Source organism: Ctenocephalides felis, unplaced genomic scaffold (genome assembly GCF_003426905.1).
Source record: "Ctenocephalides felis isolate EL2017-DRISC unplaced genomic scaffold, ASM342690v1 CF-g0.4_SCAFFOLD_01492, whole genome shotgun sequence".
NCBI classification, from domain to species: domain Eukaryota; kingdom Metazoa; phylum Arthropoda; class Insecta; order Siphonaptera; family Pulicidae; genus Ctenocephalides; species Ctenocephalides felis.
In genome coordinates, this window is record NW_020537646.1 from 29,912,409 (window position 1) to 29,928,038 (window position 15,630).

General features: G+C 25.5%; 1 protein-coding gene across 3 annotated transcripts in view; it reads left to right on the top strand.

Moving 5' to 3' along the window:
* Positions 1 to 1,349: 1,349 nt before the first annotated feature.
* The window catches only part of LOC113370014 (short neuropeptide F-like), a 172,709-nt gene continuing 158,428 nt past the window's right edge, over positions 1,350 to 15,630 (top strand). For all 3 annotated transcript variants that reach the window (XM_026610651.1, XM_026610652.1, XM_026610654.1), the window contains exon 1: positions 1,350 to 1,422. The gene's annotated coding sequence lies outside the window, so the exon portion shown is untranslated. The remainder of the gene's footprint in view (positions 1,423 to 15,630) is intronic.

Sequence of the window (15,630 nt, forward strand, 5' to 3'; positions counted from 1 at the left end):
GCTATAGTTCTAATATACTTTACAAATATTTTCAACTCTGCAATTCAGTTTATATAATTCTCATAAATATTAGACAATGTTACAATATTTATAATAATCTATTTGAAAACATTCAGTATTCCTCGAACATTTCGGTACGGGAAGTTCCAGCAATTTGCCTTAAGGCACGATGCCATAAATGCCTCAAGACAGAATTCCACTTACAGCTAGTTTTTTTTAATTTTTTGTAAATCGAAAATAATTCAGATTTTATTTTTAATTCTGACTATAGTTCTAATATACTTTACAAATAATTTCAACTTTGCAATTCAGTTTATATAATTCTTATAAATATTAGACGACAATGTTACAATATTAATAATAATCTATTCAGTATTCTTCGAACATTTCGTTATGGTACGGGAAGTTCCAGCAATTTGCCTTAAGGCATGATGCCATAATTGCCTCAAGACAAAATTTCACTTACAGCTAGTTAATTTTTAAAAAGTTTACTTATATGGTTCAAACAAATTTCAAAATCTTCTGAAAATATAATTCCAAATTGTTAAACATATACAAAGTTTTATACTTTAAATATAAATTTTTAAATCAGTTTAAAAATGTATATATTTCATTTTGTCTTATTGTAATCGTAAGAAATATATCCTCAGATGGATTCATTCGACACCTCCTGTTAATGCAAACATTTTTAAGTGTTTTAAGGGATAAGATCGAAACTGTATATTATATAAACGGTGAAATAAATAGTAATTATAATTATTTTTATGAAAATATTTAAAACAATTGTCAACAATCAATATTTATTGATTACTGTTTTTTCCCTCATTTTTCTCAAGGCACTACTAGTTTTTAAACATAATCATTGGGATCTAACTTTTGTTCAAATATTGTCTCTGCGGAATTTATTTAAATATTTTATTCTTATATATGGCTACAACAAATATATTTATTACAATAAAAACATACGTGAACATAAAACATTACCATTTTTTCCACTTTTGAATGAAAATATCAATGATAATGAATAGAATCCACGAACCTATCCGCAGATGTTGCGATCCATCGAGCGACCCTACTAAACCTACACATGAGGCGGAGTCGCCTGATACGAAACCGACGCTCGGAGTCGTTTTATATATAAACGGAACGAAGTTACACAGTCGAACGCATTTCAAAAAGGTGCGCGGCCGAAGCAACAGTTTGCTATCAATATCAACAAATTGTCGCCAAAGCTCCACCGAAGCTTTTAAGTTCAGTTCTGGGCATTTCGCTCTCGATTTTGAAATCATAACGGGCGATCGCTTATCAGTTTTATTAACAGAGAGCTGTAACCTTTTGCGAGAGATCTTGTCGAGTGATTTTTTCAAAATTTTAATCTTTTCTCGAAATAGTGAGGCGTTTCAGTGAAGTTTTGGAAATAAGGTAAGCTTTTTCAACTAATTTATGTATATAGTTATTTTATATTCATGGGTGTAAATAATCTCTATAATATTATCTAAAAATTAAAGAAAAACAGTAATTAACCAAACGTATAGTGAAAATATTCTTGAAAAACATTCTTCCAACTAATTTATATATGTATATGATATTTTATATTTATTGATATATTTATTATAAAATGTATTGTTACAAATATTTTCGTAAAATACTTTTTCAACTAATTTATATATATATATGGTTTTTATATATTAATGAGTGAAAATTGATATTGTATAAAAAATCAAGTAAAAAAAACAATATTAACAAAACGTTTTGTTAAAATATTCTTTAAAAATTGATAAATATTATTATTATTGTCGTAATGAATTTTTAAGCCTGTCAGTAGCTTTCCTTTGGGATAGGTAATTTCGACAAATTTAAAAGAAAAATAAAGAAATATTAAAAGGAAATTGAAGATTAAAATAGATATTTTAATTATAATAAATATTATATTGTAGTATAATGAAATAGATAAATGATATGCATATATAAAATAAGAAAATTGTTTCATAATCTCTCATACCAGATACCCCTGTCTAACTGAGATTAATTAAAGTTATCAAATGTAATATAATAAATGCAAAAATATAAATAAATAAATAAATAAATAAATGAACAAATAAATAACTAAACAAATAAAACGTGAATCACAACAAAAGCTTTTTGAGTATAAATTTAACATCAAAAATTATTCTAAATTTTAATATGAATAAAAAATAAAAATAATACATATAAAAAATGATACTTATAAAATTAAATATATAATATTGGAAAGCTAGGGTCTCGCTGTAACCATTTTTTTATTTTTTATTTATTATACACTGAGATTCACTGACTATATTTCTACAAAATTTATACATGCATTAACTATTTCTGTACCAAATGAAATAATTTCCAAAGCTGTGGTCTATAATTTCACAACTAATCATTTTCTAGAAAAAGTGCGGTGTTACAACTTACCCCATGTTTAGAGTTAGTTGTAATATCTACCCTGTTGTTTTATTGTTTATTCATTTAAAAAAAAAAGATTTTTTTCAAGTATTTTTTCGTAAATCACGGCAAACGATAATAAATACAAATGTCTCTTGTAATATGAATTTTTATTATAAATCAACGCAATTATTATCATAATACAACTAAAAAGAATATAGTGTCTCTTGTAACACAATTTACATGTTCCATATTTTAAATTCCACGCAATTTCCAACTCTATAATTTTTTTTACTTCAATGTGTATAGAATTCTTGTATGTTACAACTGGTTTTGTTTCAACTAACCCCAGACATTACTTTTTTTCATTAATCAAAAAAAACGATTTAAACAATTTAGTAATCACAAAATATGTAACATATTATTAAAAATTGATGATTTTGAAATGTAATAAGATAAATACAATTTAAATGGGTCGATATTATTAACGCAAAACGAAATTTATTATGGTACAATTTTATATTTCATGCCAAAAATGACGGATCTGCACAGTTCAGTATATTGCGTCGGCCGAGAAAAAAAAATTATATCATTTAAGATCCTATTGAAAAACGTCTGTTACTACTTACTCCCGTTTCAAATAGCCCCTATATGTAGGAGAGCTACATAATAAATGAAATAAAAACTTATATAGTGATAAACTTCAAATTATTTTAGACTCTATTTGTTATTTTAATGAAAGTTCTAATAATTTTAATGTTATTTTTTTAAAATGATAAAATGATTTAAAATAAATATATTTTTGATATAAATGTAAATATATATATATATATATATATATATATATATATATATATATTATAATAAATGAACATGACATATTATAAATTCTGAAATTTCAATAAAATTCAAATAATATTTTGAAATATACAAAACACCCACCATCGGGAAGTATTTGATTAGCCTCTCGGTGCAGCTTTTTCCTTATGAAACATTTAGAGAAATACGAAATCTCATCTCGCTTTAAATCTAAACCATAAATATAATGTTATGTTTGTAAACATCATAAATTTTAAAACAATACACTGATTAATATTTTCACCCAGAAAACACGGCGTTCTATAAACACTCGGATCGTTTTCAACTTTAATTGAAAAACTTGGAAAAGTAAAACCTCAAACGCTGAATAAATAAAGATATCGCCGATATTCATTAACTCTTCAATTAATTAAATAATCCGCCAACGATTTTTTTGAAGACCGATAGATAAATATTTGCTGAAACAGATTTGTTTTTAGTTTGAAATTGTCACATCTATAATTATAATCCCAAATGAACGATATTTTTGCAACATATTCACTTACTATATATAAAAGATTAAAAATGGTTTATTCTCAAATAATAAATTTTACAAAGTGTTAAATCAAGTTAAATATAATTTAAAAAATATTTCGGATCATAATTAAATATGGTACATTGTTCGAAATAATGAAAGCTAAAAATAATATCTTGAACATTATAATGAATTTCTAATTGAGTTAAAAAACATATTTTGCGTGTATATTCCCGAAACTTTTGCAAGATAATAAGTAAAAAGTACAATTAAATATTTCTATACCCAGGTGAAAATACGGTAATTAAATGCTGTATCATTGGAATAAAATATGAGACTATAAATAAAAAACAAATTATTTTGTAGTAAGTAATTTGACAAAAAATATATTTTTGATTTTATAAAAATTAGTAATATATTTTTGTATTATCATATATTTTGTTTGTAACTATTATAAATTTTGACGTCATATATGACGACAGTATAAATCGTAACTTGAGAAAGTCAACAATTTATATAGAAATTAACTATTTGGTCATGTTCTTTTTCAGTAGTTTTCCTATATATGTATATATATATATATATATATATATATATATATATATATATATATATGTAGTATCCTATATATAAAAGAGATCAGATCAAATATTGATCATATATAATTTTCTGGAACATATACGTATATCTCAACGTTTGCCTTGATAGGTGTAGGTACATATTGTTTTCAAGAGCTCAAGTTCCTTTTAGATATCAAATTATGTGATATCCGATGCCTATAATAAGTTTATTATATGATGGACCGATAATAAAAAACAGGTTATTATTATTATATGTGGATATAACCATCCTGATGTAAGAATGTAACATAAGTATTCTGATGAGTTGCCTACTTTAAATTTGCCACTGGTAATTTCTGATCATAACATATTATATTTTGAGCTATAATTTTTATTTTGCTTAAAATGCTAATTATCTTTAATGTCATTCCTTATATAAAAGTCGAGGTTTAATAAGAAATTATTTGATATCATGTTGATGTCGAATTAAAATGATTAATTACTTCTTACACATAAGTGATTTTGATGCCTATGCCTACACAAAAAATAAGCGATTATGAGCCCCATGATAAATTTTTTAAATAATATGCGATCTACTAAATATATAAGGTAGAAAGGTGCACAAAGGTTCAATTTGACTTTGAGCAATTGTATTGCGAAATCTAAACCAATTATATCCCAAAAATTAACACATATCAAACAAACATCTGACTATATTCAGTAAAAGCTCCCAGCTCAATTCATAATGGTAGAAATGAGTTTATTGCTGTTTTTCAAAAATTTGCCATCTGGTCCTTTTTACCCCGAGGGTGCAAACAGTTCCAATTTCTAATTTTTAATTTTAATGGGATTTTAGAAAATAATTATTACCCGTGGACCTTTAAGGTACATTATTCGGCCAATGCAAATTAAAAATTTGATCGGTACTTTGTTTTACAGAGATAACACTGTTATGCAACCTTGATCTAGTATTTTGTCATAAAAAATCATCAGCGTTGGAATAATTATTTATTTAACTTAAAATCTTTATCTTTTATAAAATTATTTTTTTAACTTAAAACTTTTTTATTTACTATTTATCAATGTTTACACATTTGCCAAAGTAAAGGTCCTTTGGTCAGATGGTCCTTTTTTACCCCACCCACATGTAAGTTTTTATAGAGGTTATTTAAAAATAAATAACAAAACATCTTATAAAACATTTAAATAATATAGACATACAAATTTTATTATGGTCTCGTAAACTAAATAACAGTGCTCACAACAAAAAATAACAATAAAAAAAATACATTTGCTACGAATTTTCAAACATTAAGGTGAATATTACTGTTAAAATTCTGAAACATTAAGGTGATTGCCATATTTTCCCCCTACTTTCAAATATTGTTGTTATAAAATTTTTAACTTAACTTAATTTGTTTTTGGGGTATCGGCGGTGGACCTTCTTACCCGTAAACCTTTGAGTCCCGAACTACCCTACACTAAATTTTTTAAAGAAATGTAGAAAGAAATTATATTAAAGTTTTGTGAGCTAAATAACAGTGCTCACAACAAAAAAATAACAATAAAAAAACGATATTTGCTACGGATTTTCAAACATTAAGATGATGAATATTACTGTTAAAAAATGAAACATTAAGGTTAAGGCCATTTTTCTCCCTACTTTCAAATATTGTTGTTATAAAATTCTTAACTTTACTAATTTTTGAGATATCGGGGGTGGACCTTCTTACCGGCGGACCTTTAAGCCCCTGCACCCTATCCTAAGTTTCTTTAATGAAATGTTTAATATAGTAATGATTTAAAGGCGTAAAACCTGCCAACAAGATTCTAATTCGAATCGCATTAAGATTATACCCTTACATACCCTTTGCAATCGTTTGAATAAATAAGAACGAATTTGCCTTGCGTCTTAGTATTTGCACAAATTCCATTACGACTATACTTACTGAGAGTCAATATACAAGTAATATACTATTTTGCTCTTTACACACTATTTTTATACTTACTTCCTTGTGTAAAGAAATATCCGCAAAAGCAAATTTGAACAAGGCGACACCAATGATAGAGACGTATGAGTTCGACTTATAAAAGTCATATTTGGAAAATAATATCATAGAGTTTTATTGTATTTTGAAATTCCAAAAATACAATGTTATTATTGTACACAAAATTGTTGAATGAAAAATTAGAAGACGTATTAAAAAGCACAAAATTAACCCGCTTTGTTATTAAACTTTCAGTAAATTGAATAAATAAATATTATTTTACACAAGATTAGTTTATAAAATTGCCTAGATTGCTTGAGTTTCTTGTTTGGTGATTAGATATATAATAACGAAGAAACAACTTAAACACTTTTTCAAATAGTTTATGTCTAAAAAAGGGGATAAAATATAAATATCATAGAAAAAATAATTATTCTCTACTAGAACATAAATGCTAATCAAACTAGTTGGTATTAGTATTTTGCCTTGAGGCAAGTTACATGAACTTCCCGATATGTGTAAATAATTGACTTAATCAATAGAAAATAAATTAATTTATAAGTGATTAAATGAATTCCGATTGGATTTATTACACATAATTGAAACCGAATAAACGAATCAACAACTTTTATAATTGAACCAGTTTCTGTGGGACTTTAATGGTTTAGTATGTTCATTAAGACCAAGTATTCTATCATTATACCAAGTAAATCATATAATTTTAATTTCAACAAACATAAAAAAAACTACTCATTTTCTCAAACTTTGATGAAATTTTAAAACTAAGCTACTTGTAGTAAGGCCGTAATATTTTAGTAAGTTCTATAAGACCATGATATATATCGTCAAAAAAAGTCCCATAAAAATCGGCTTGAATTTTGCTGACAAACAAAAAAAAGAACTAGTTTTAAGTGAGATTTTCTTTCAAGACAAGTTGCATAAAACTTTCCGATATATACGAATGATTTAATTTAGATATATATTTATAATTTAGGAACTCATAAAATTGTGACGATATAAATTTGAAACTTTGACAGAGTCCATTATTTCGAACTTTGAATATATTTTATAATTAAGTCACTTAATAATATCTTAAGATCTTTGTTGAAACTAAACTTTATCATCATAAAAAATTGTCAAAAAAAGTCACAATTAGTTATGAAGAAATGGTCTTACTGAAGTATACCAAAAACTAACCAGCATAATTCCCAACTGATCTTTTGGTTATCAAAATTTTAAAATCGGTTGCAGGTTTTATACAAAACCTAGGTAAATTTTTTTGCACTTTTCATCTAATTATAAAAAAGGACTATCATCTTGAAAAACTAACCAAGGCGTGTCCTTATCGAGTTTCATCAAATGACAATTAAATTTTTGAAATGTGTTGCTGTTTTTGAGAAAATGTCGAAATATAGACCCCCATATCTTTTTCAATTCTGGTGTCAACCGAGTCAGAATGATGTGAAATGTCGAGAAAACAGAGAGAGAACGCGCTGAACATAACCTTAATTTGAGAAGTTAACAACACAACAAAATCAAGTCAATACAATATTTATAATATTTTTATATTAACAAACAAGAAATTAAATTTTCATCGCACTTGAATTATTTGATTTGATTTTTTACGATCTAATGCAGTCAGACCTTTTACAACGTTGTACTAGTTCGACATAATAATTGAGCCAAATTAATTATAAAGGCTTAAATTCAGAATAACAAAAGAAAAGTGCCCCGAGACAACGATTCAGAACTCCCACACAAACATTATTTCTTAAAATGCTCATGTAAAAATGAATTAATAATTAAAAAAATAATCCGGGTTTTTGAAATCCTGTATTTGAGGCTTTGGCATTTGGCAAACGACGTTTTAGTATTTTGTAAACACGTTCATAATAATACTTCTAGAATAATGCTTTGAAGAATAAGAAGATATATCAAAAATTACAAACATATATACATGTGCAAGTATACGTAAAATAAAGATATATAAAATTTTTTATTTTCGATTTTTTTGCGATTACTATAACTTACCCTACGGGAAGTTAATTTTTTAAAATATATTTTTACGTAAGATTTCTTATATCTATGTATCAGTCGATGAAATTCGTAGATATCGAAAACATACAAATAAAGTAAAAATCTATTTCAGCAAATAAATTAATTTTTGGAATATTGTGACTCAAGTAAATCGCCACCGTTTGCTTAGAAGCTGCAATTGAGGAAATGAATTTTCGTCCTAAAAGCAAATTATTATCCGACCGACCGCGAAATTACATTTTTAGATCGAAATTACTTTTGGTACTATCTAAATAAAAATTATTTTTATGAATGTCATGAACCAATGTATAAAAAAATTATTAATTGTTTATATTTATGAAATAATAATAATGATCATAAACAACTGTTAAAAGGTGTCATTTAAAAATTATTATAGTTAATATAACTGAATTCGTTGTGCATATTCTGCAATATAAAGCAATTTGAACCAGCTATATTTCCGTTAAAGAGAACTCTGCATTTTTTTCAAAAACTTGATATAAATGTATTACCATGTTTATAGTTCATACAGAATGAAAATTTGAATATTTAATTCAGTTTAACTATTGATGAATTTTTATTGAAGACATATACTGGCAATTTGATACTAATTATACGACTGTGTTTATTGCTAAAACTTCTATCTAAAACATAGAACGATTCTGCAATATAAAAAATAAGTTCTAGTTGAATATTTAATTCAATTTAAATATTGAAGAAAATCTTTGTAAAATCTAGTCTTGTGCATTAAGGCCTCACAAAAAGAAATGCTGACCATTTGATAATAACGTTATACATAATTGTCTTTATTCTCAAAACCTCCAAACTAAAACTAAAATATAAAATGATTTTCAAAATTATCAAAATATGTTTTAATTGAATATTTAACTCAATATAATTATCTAAAATAATATTGCATAGAAATAGCCTAGCGTATTTAGACCTTGAAGACATTTACTTACTTACCATTTGATATTAACTTTACAATTACCTTCTTTGTCAAAACTTGTACCTAAAACTTAGTAGAATTGTTAAATTTATTAAAATAAATTTCAAAAGTTAATTCAATTTAAGTAATAAAAAAATAATTGTAATAAACAGTCCATCGGTCATTTAAATCTTGAAGACTAAATTTTATTGATCTGGCAGTTTGATATTAACCTTGTAATTGTGTATTATGTGGAAAGAGCTTTATCAAAAACATACCTAGACTTTTGAATTGAGGTGAAAACAAGTTTTATACGCACTTATTTAAATAATATAAAATCTTTAAACATTAAATATATAAAAATGTGGAAAATAATTAATATATAACTTAGTTTTGCAGCCATAACAAAATTAAATATAAATTCTTATCATAAAAATCGAATTTTGCATTTTATTCCTTTAGTTCATCTTCAAGAAAAAATTTGCAATAATATCCAGTTAATAAATCATAAAAATAAATATAATATCAAATTCCAATGTTAATCCTTCATATATAACTAACATAAAAGTTATGACGAAATATATTTATATTTTATGCCTTTGGTCTGATTTTGTATCTATTTTTATTTATTGTTTATATGATTTAATTTAATTGACTAATAGAATTAAAAGCTCGAAAACCTGTTTGTTGCATATGCAAACAAAAAACTCAATTGCATTGGAAATAGAGAATATCGAAATGATTGTTTATTTTTTAAATATACGAAAACGATTTCGGTTGATTCATAATATTATTTGATAATTTACTTATTTGATGTTGAATATAAATATAACATTAATAAAATCATTTCAATAAATAATAAAAATAATACATATAACTACAAATATATTATATGACTTCTATTATTCATAAATGATGCAAAAAGTTATTATCCAGCTAAATATACTCTACTTTAAGAAAATCTATTTTATTTACAGAGAATTTTATGATTTCAGTATGATTAAGCCGATGAAAATACATCGTATTCATCATGTTTTATTGTGAGCTCATATTTAATAACATCTTATCGTAATATTCTTAACGTCGCATAAAGCTAACTTTTTTCAACGAACTTTGCTTTCATTTCATTGAAACTTTCTTATAAAATTACTGGATACGATATTTCAACCTGTACGCACAAAAAATTTGATTAGCTTCCTACATAAAATTAAAAAAATATGGCCAAACATTATGTAAATTATTCATTATATCATCAAAATATATAGTAATCACATCAGTTGCCTTTACTTAATTAATTTTACAATTTACGCACAAAAGTTTGAGATACAGAAGTTTGTTTTTATGCTATTTTGTTAATTTCACAGTTAACAAACTTAAAATATATTATTCACTAATATATAGTAAAACTCTAAAGATTAACCAAGAGTTTAATCTGAGCAGAGCAGAATTCACTTTTCTTCAAGATGTTTACATTGTTTTTTATTAAATACTTTATACACATAATAAAACAAAGTGAAGACAATTTAATTCTACACTTGAATAAAACCAAAAAATGTTTTTACTTTCACATCGAGCTATATGACTATAACCGATGAAACTGTATAGGAAAAATTATAAAATATATAAAAAGTATTGTTATTGTAGGAATTTCAGAATTTGTGAATATCTGTTTTCTGAATTTTTAATAAACAGATTAATTTTAACCGATGTGAAAAGTAGATTTACATCTACAATTACTTCTAATATGCAAATTTCTATAAAGTTATTATTGAATGTTTTTGTAGTTTTTAGTATGACAATTTATATGTATTTAACAAATTCCCGTATTTGTTAAAATATATTTATATGAAAAGTTGCATGAGTAACACCATCGACAAGGTGCATGAGGAGTGCTCGCAAATTATTGCATATATAAAAGCTTAAATCATGAAGATTAATTATGTAGATAAATTACGGGTTAAATATGATTAATAATATTGATATGTTTGAACCATAATAATTTATTAAATATATGAAAGCATATGGTTAAATATCAGTCATCATGCGTTTCGAATTCAAACAAACTAACTGCTAAAATTATTCTGATTGCAAATTAAAATTTGTTGTTTCGTACGATTTGATATATTTTTGTTTTGAGCATTCTACATATCATTCAAAAGTACAAAAAAATTCGAATATTTTTGAATGTGTTGTATAATTGAATCGAATTCTAATCGAAAATGCCAATGTTGTAAAATGCATCAAAATATTTCTAAAAATAAGTAAATAATAACTGTTATGTTGAGCATAATGTCAACCTAGTACAAACCTAACAATACAATATTATTATGGTAAATTTATAATGATCTTCTTTTACATATTTATTTGAAACATAATATGCATACATTACATTCATGACATTATCGAATACAAATAATAAAAAAACATGTACTACAACGTATTGTTTGCATAATTGGCAACATGTGCGATTATTATAACATGACTCTATTAAACCTTTACTATTGAATTTTTATTATAATCCTTTTATCCGCTATTATTCACAATATGTTTATGTAATCTATAATATATAAATTAAAAGTTACGTTACGTTTATATAAATAACTTTTGCAAAAAATCATACTCTTAACGATGGGCGATGCATGCTAATTCCTTGTAGAAGTTTCGGTGTGTTTCTAAATATCCTTACAAAATTAAATATATTGAAATTCTGTATTCTTCATTTACATACAAAAGCAGTTTGTTAAAGGTTTAATTATGCTAAACGCAACACCATCTTAGTTCATTTTTCATGCAATTTCACATAAATTATTTTCTTCAGCATCGTTTGTTGAAAGCTATATAAATTATTTTTTGGGAGTATATTTGTTCATTGATCAAAATCGCCTAAAGCATTGATAAACTGTTCATCATTTATTTGGTTGAAATTTAGATTCATCTAGGCTATAGTATTTTATTTTAATATTTAATATTATTTAATTGGAATTCTAGAATTTTAATATTTTCCAATTGGGTGTTCTATTATTGATTAAATACTACAATTATATAGCAATATAAACGTAAAAACTTATCTTATCTGACTTAACGTGATAATAGTAGTGAAACGATATGGTTAGGTTTATATGAAAAATATGTATAGAAAAATACCTACATATATACAAATACACACAAAGATATGTATATATATATATATATATATATATATATATATACATACAATATATATATATATATATATATATATATATATATTTTTCGTGGTTGACACATATGTTCGTATAATAATACATTCAGTACACCAAAAATAAAAAAATCATGAATATAATACAACTTTAAGCTCTAAATATAAGATAGAGCAAGGCTTAAAGATCCTCAAGTAAAAAGGTCAACTACCATTATCCCAAATTTAGGATTTACAATAACAATTTTGGATTTGCGCTCTACTTTCAAATAACAATATTTGAAAGTAGAGGACAAAAGATGTGTAAGTAGCCTTCAAATCAGGTGACTTTGCTACCACGAGATAAACGGCCACATTGCCAATTTTGTACAGAAAGTATTATTTTTCCTGGTTAGTATTTTTGTTTTTGAGCAAGGTTGTTTAGTTTACGATACCTGAGCATAATTTTTAAGTATACATTAATTTTATTGTTTAACCTAATAATTGAACTGTTTGGCGTTGATTAAAAATTGTTCCTATTATTCCATAAAACCTCTTTAAGATTAAAAATAAAATGGTGTATCTTTTTGCTCCCTGGCTGTACCTTATGAACCTGCGTTTGGAGTAGAACATACTAGATAACAAATTTTGGAAAACAACATATTTTTACAATGGAGAATTAGCAGGGAATTTTAGTGAACATATTTAGATAGTTATTCGTTTCGTTCATGTTATTTGTTTTGATGTAGTTTTAACAGTATAAATGCTTGAAGTTCTACTGGGCCTTTGTGTCCCATCTTACCTTACCTTACACACACACACATACATATATCTATATATATATATATATATATATATATATATGTATATATATATATATATATATATATACGAGTATATATATATCAATTTTCAACATAGTTTTTTCTTCATGTGTTTAGATATCAACTTACAAAAATCTCCGGTGTACACGTCTAGGAATTTGATGAAACTTTGCATGGTTATTAAGTTGATAATCAAAACCGAACCCTTAAAGTATCATTGACCTACGCCTTCACTGTTTTACAAAGACTTGTTGAAATAGCCCTGTGGTTAAGGTAAAGGACATTTACGCTCGTTTTTGCATGTTAAAATCACGTCAGCGTATAAGTGTTTACAATTAAACCACTTTTTATAGACCTATAATATTTTAAGGGGTTAGTTTTGACTATCAACTCTAAACCCAAACTTAAAGGCAGGTACGAATTTGAAGTATAGTTTTCGGAATCAATACCCCCTTCGAAAAGTCCGATGTCAAGTAGTAGTGACTAGTGACTCAGTCAATTTAAAAAAATAACAATAATAAAGATTATATGAAGGAGATGCTATTGTTGCCATCTAAAAAAACTGACATTTGAGTTCAGATCGCTGCTCAATAATAATAATGATAAAAAAACAACAAACTACGTAGAGTTTTATTCAATTATCAGGCCAGTAAATTATATCTGCTCTTAATTTAATTTTTAAGTATATGTTCATAAAACTATATGAAAATTCCAACAGATTGCAATTTTTTACTTCTAGGATATGGTTTCTTAACAAATTTTCTTTTTTTCCAACTCAGAAGCAGAACTGCAAAGTGCCAAATTAGCTAAAAAATTTGACCCGCCCTAATATACATATTTATTCATAGTATATAAATATATTGTATTACAAATATACTTTCAATAGTCATATTAATTTCGCATTTCAATGAAAGTATTAATATGATATAATTTGGTTGCAAATGAAACATGTGTTAATAATCAAGTATCTAGTCTACGCACCTTTAGCATTAGGTACTACCACCTACACCTATGTAGGGCACTCCACGCACATTGTGCTCTAATAATAATCGTTACGTAAGGAAAGATCTGTCTGGTATTAGAATTTGATATTAAGTCTACTGTGTAAGCAACTTTTTTAATATGGAAAAATATGTATGATAACGTTAGAAGCTTTTATAAACACCATCGTGTTCTTTTATATTATGTACCTTCGAAATTGTCATACTATATATGTATATAGAGAATCATTTGAGCCCTTGGGAGCAAGGAAATTCGAAGTTGTCGATATTAAGGACCACCCTAATATATATATATATATATATATATATATATATATGTATATATATATAAATATATACACATATACAGTATATATATATACACATATATATATATATATATATATATATATATATATTATTTATTGCGTATAAATTAATATTATAGCAGATTTATTTGTTGCGCAGTATATAAAGGCTTTAAAATGACATTTGATTGAGTGGGAATTTAATTTGACCGAATCAGTTCAATTAATTTTCGCTAAATACCCTTGTCTGCTTAGTGGTAACATGATAAATTATGAATTAATTTGTAATAGTATACATGGACAACCTGTTTAACTGAGGATTTGACTCCGAATGCAACATTGAACTATTATAGTTGTTAACAATTGTAATAATTTACTATAGCCGATCGAAAAGAATAATAACCATTTGAAAGATTTGAATTTGCTTTAATGCTTCTCAGCAAAATAGTTAGACATACCCCTCGCAATAGGGGTTTGTGTTACATTTTGTTTTCATAGGTGTTAAGCGGCACGTGTGCTCTTAATGATTTGGGTTGCCTAGGACAAATTCGATTTACCCTTTCGTTAATAGAAAAGTAACACTAGAAAAGGAATTTGATTAAAATTTGATTGAATATTATTAGTAATACCTAAGAAAAACAAAATCTATTTTTACTTGTAATATATAACATATTACTTTTGACTTTATCCATGATTTACAATCAATTACTATTAATAATTTCACCAACTACTAATTATTCAGAAAAACTTTATCAAAAAAAAATTATCTAGAAAAACAAAGTTTTAATGTCTAAATAATTGCCAGGGATATCCAGTTATTTATTTCTTCTTTGAGCTGAACGTCAATAAAGAACGCCAGCTTGATATCAAGCTGATGTGATAGCAGCTTTTCACTTAATATTATAAAATTAAAACATGATAAAAAACGTAAACAGTCTTTCGAAGGTATTACTGCAAATATGTGGTTCATAAAAGTAATACAATTTATTTTAAGCAGAATTAGTTTTTACAAGAAAATTTTACTTTCATTTTTAATATGAATTTTGAATTTAATATGAAAATTTTAAAATGTTGAAGAAGATTTTTGTGGCAACCCCTTGCTTTCG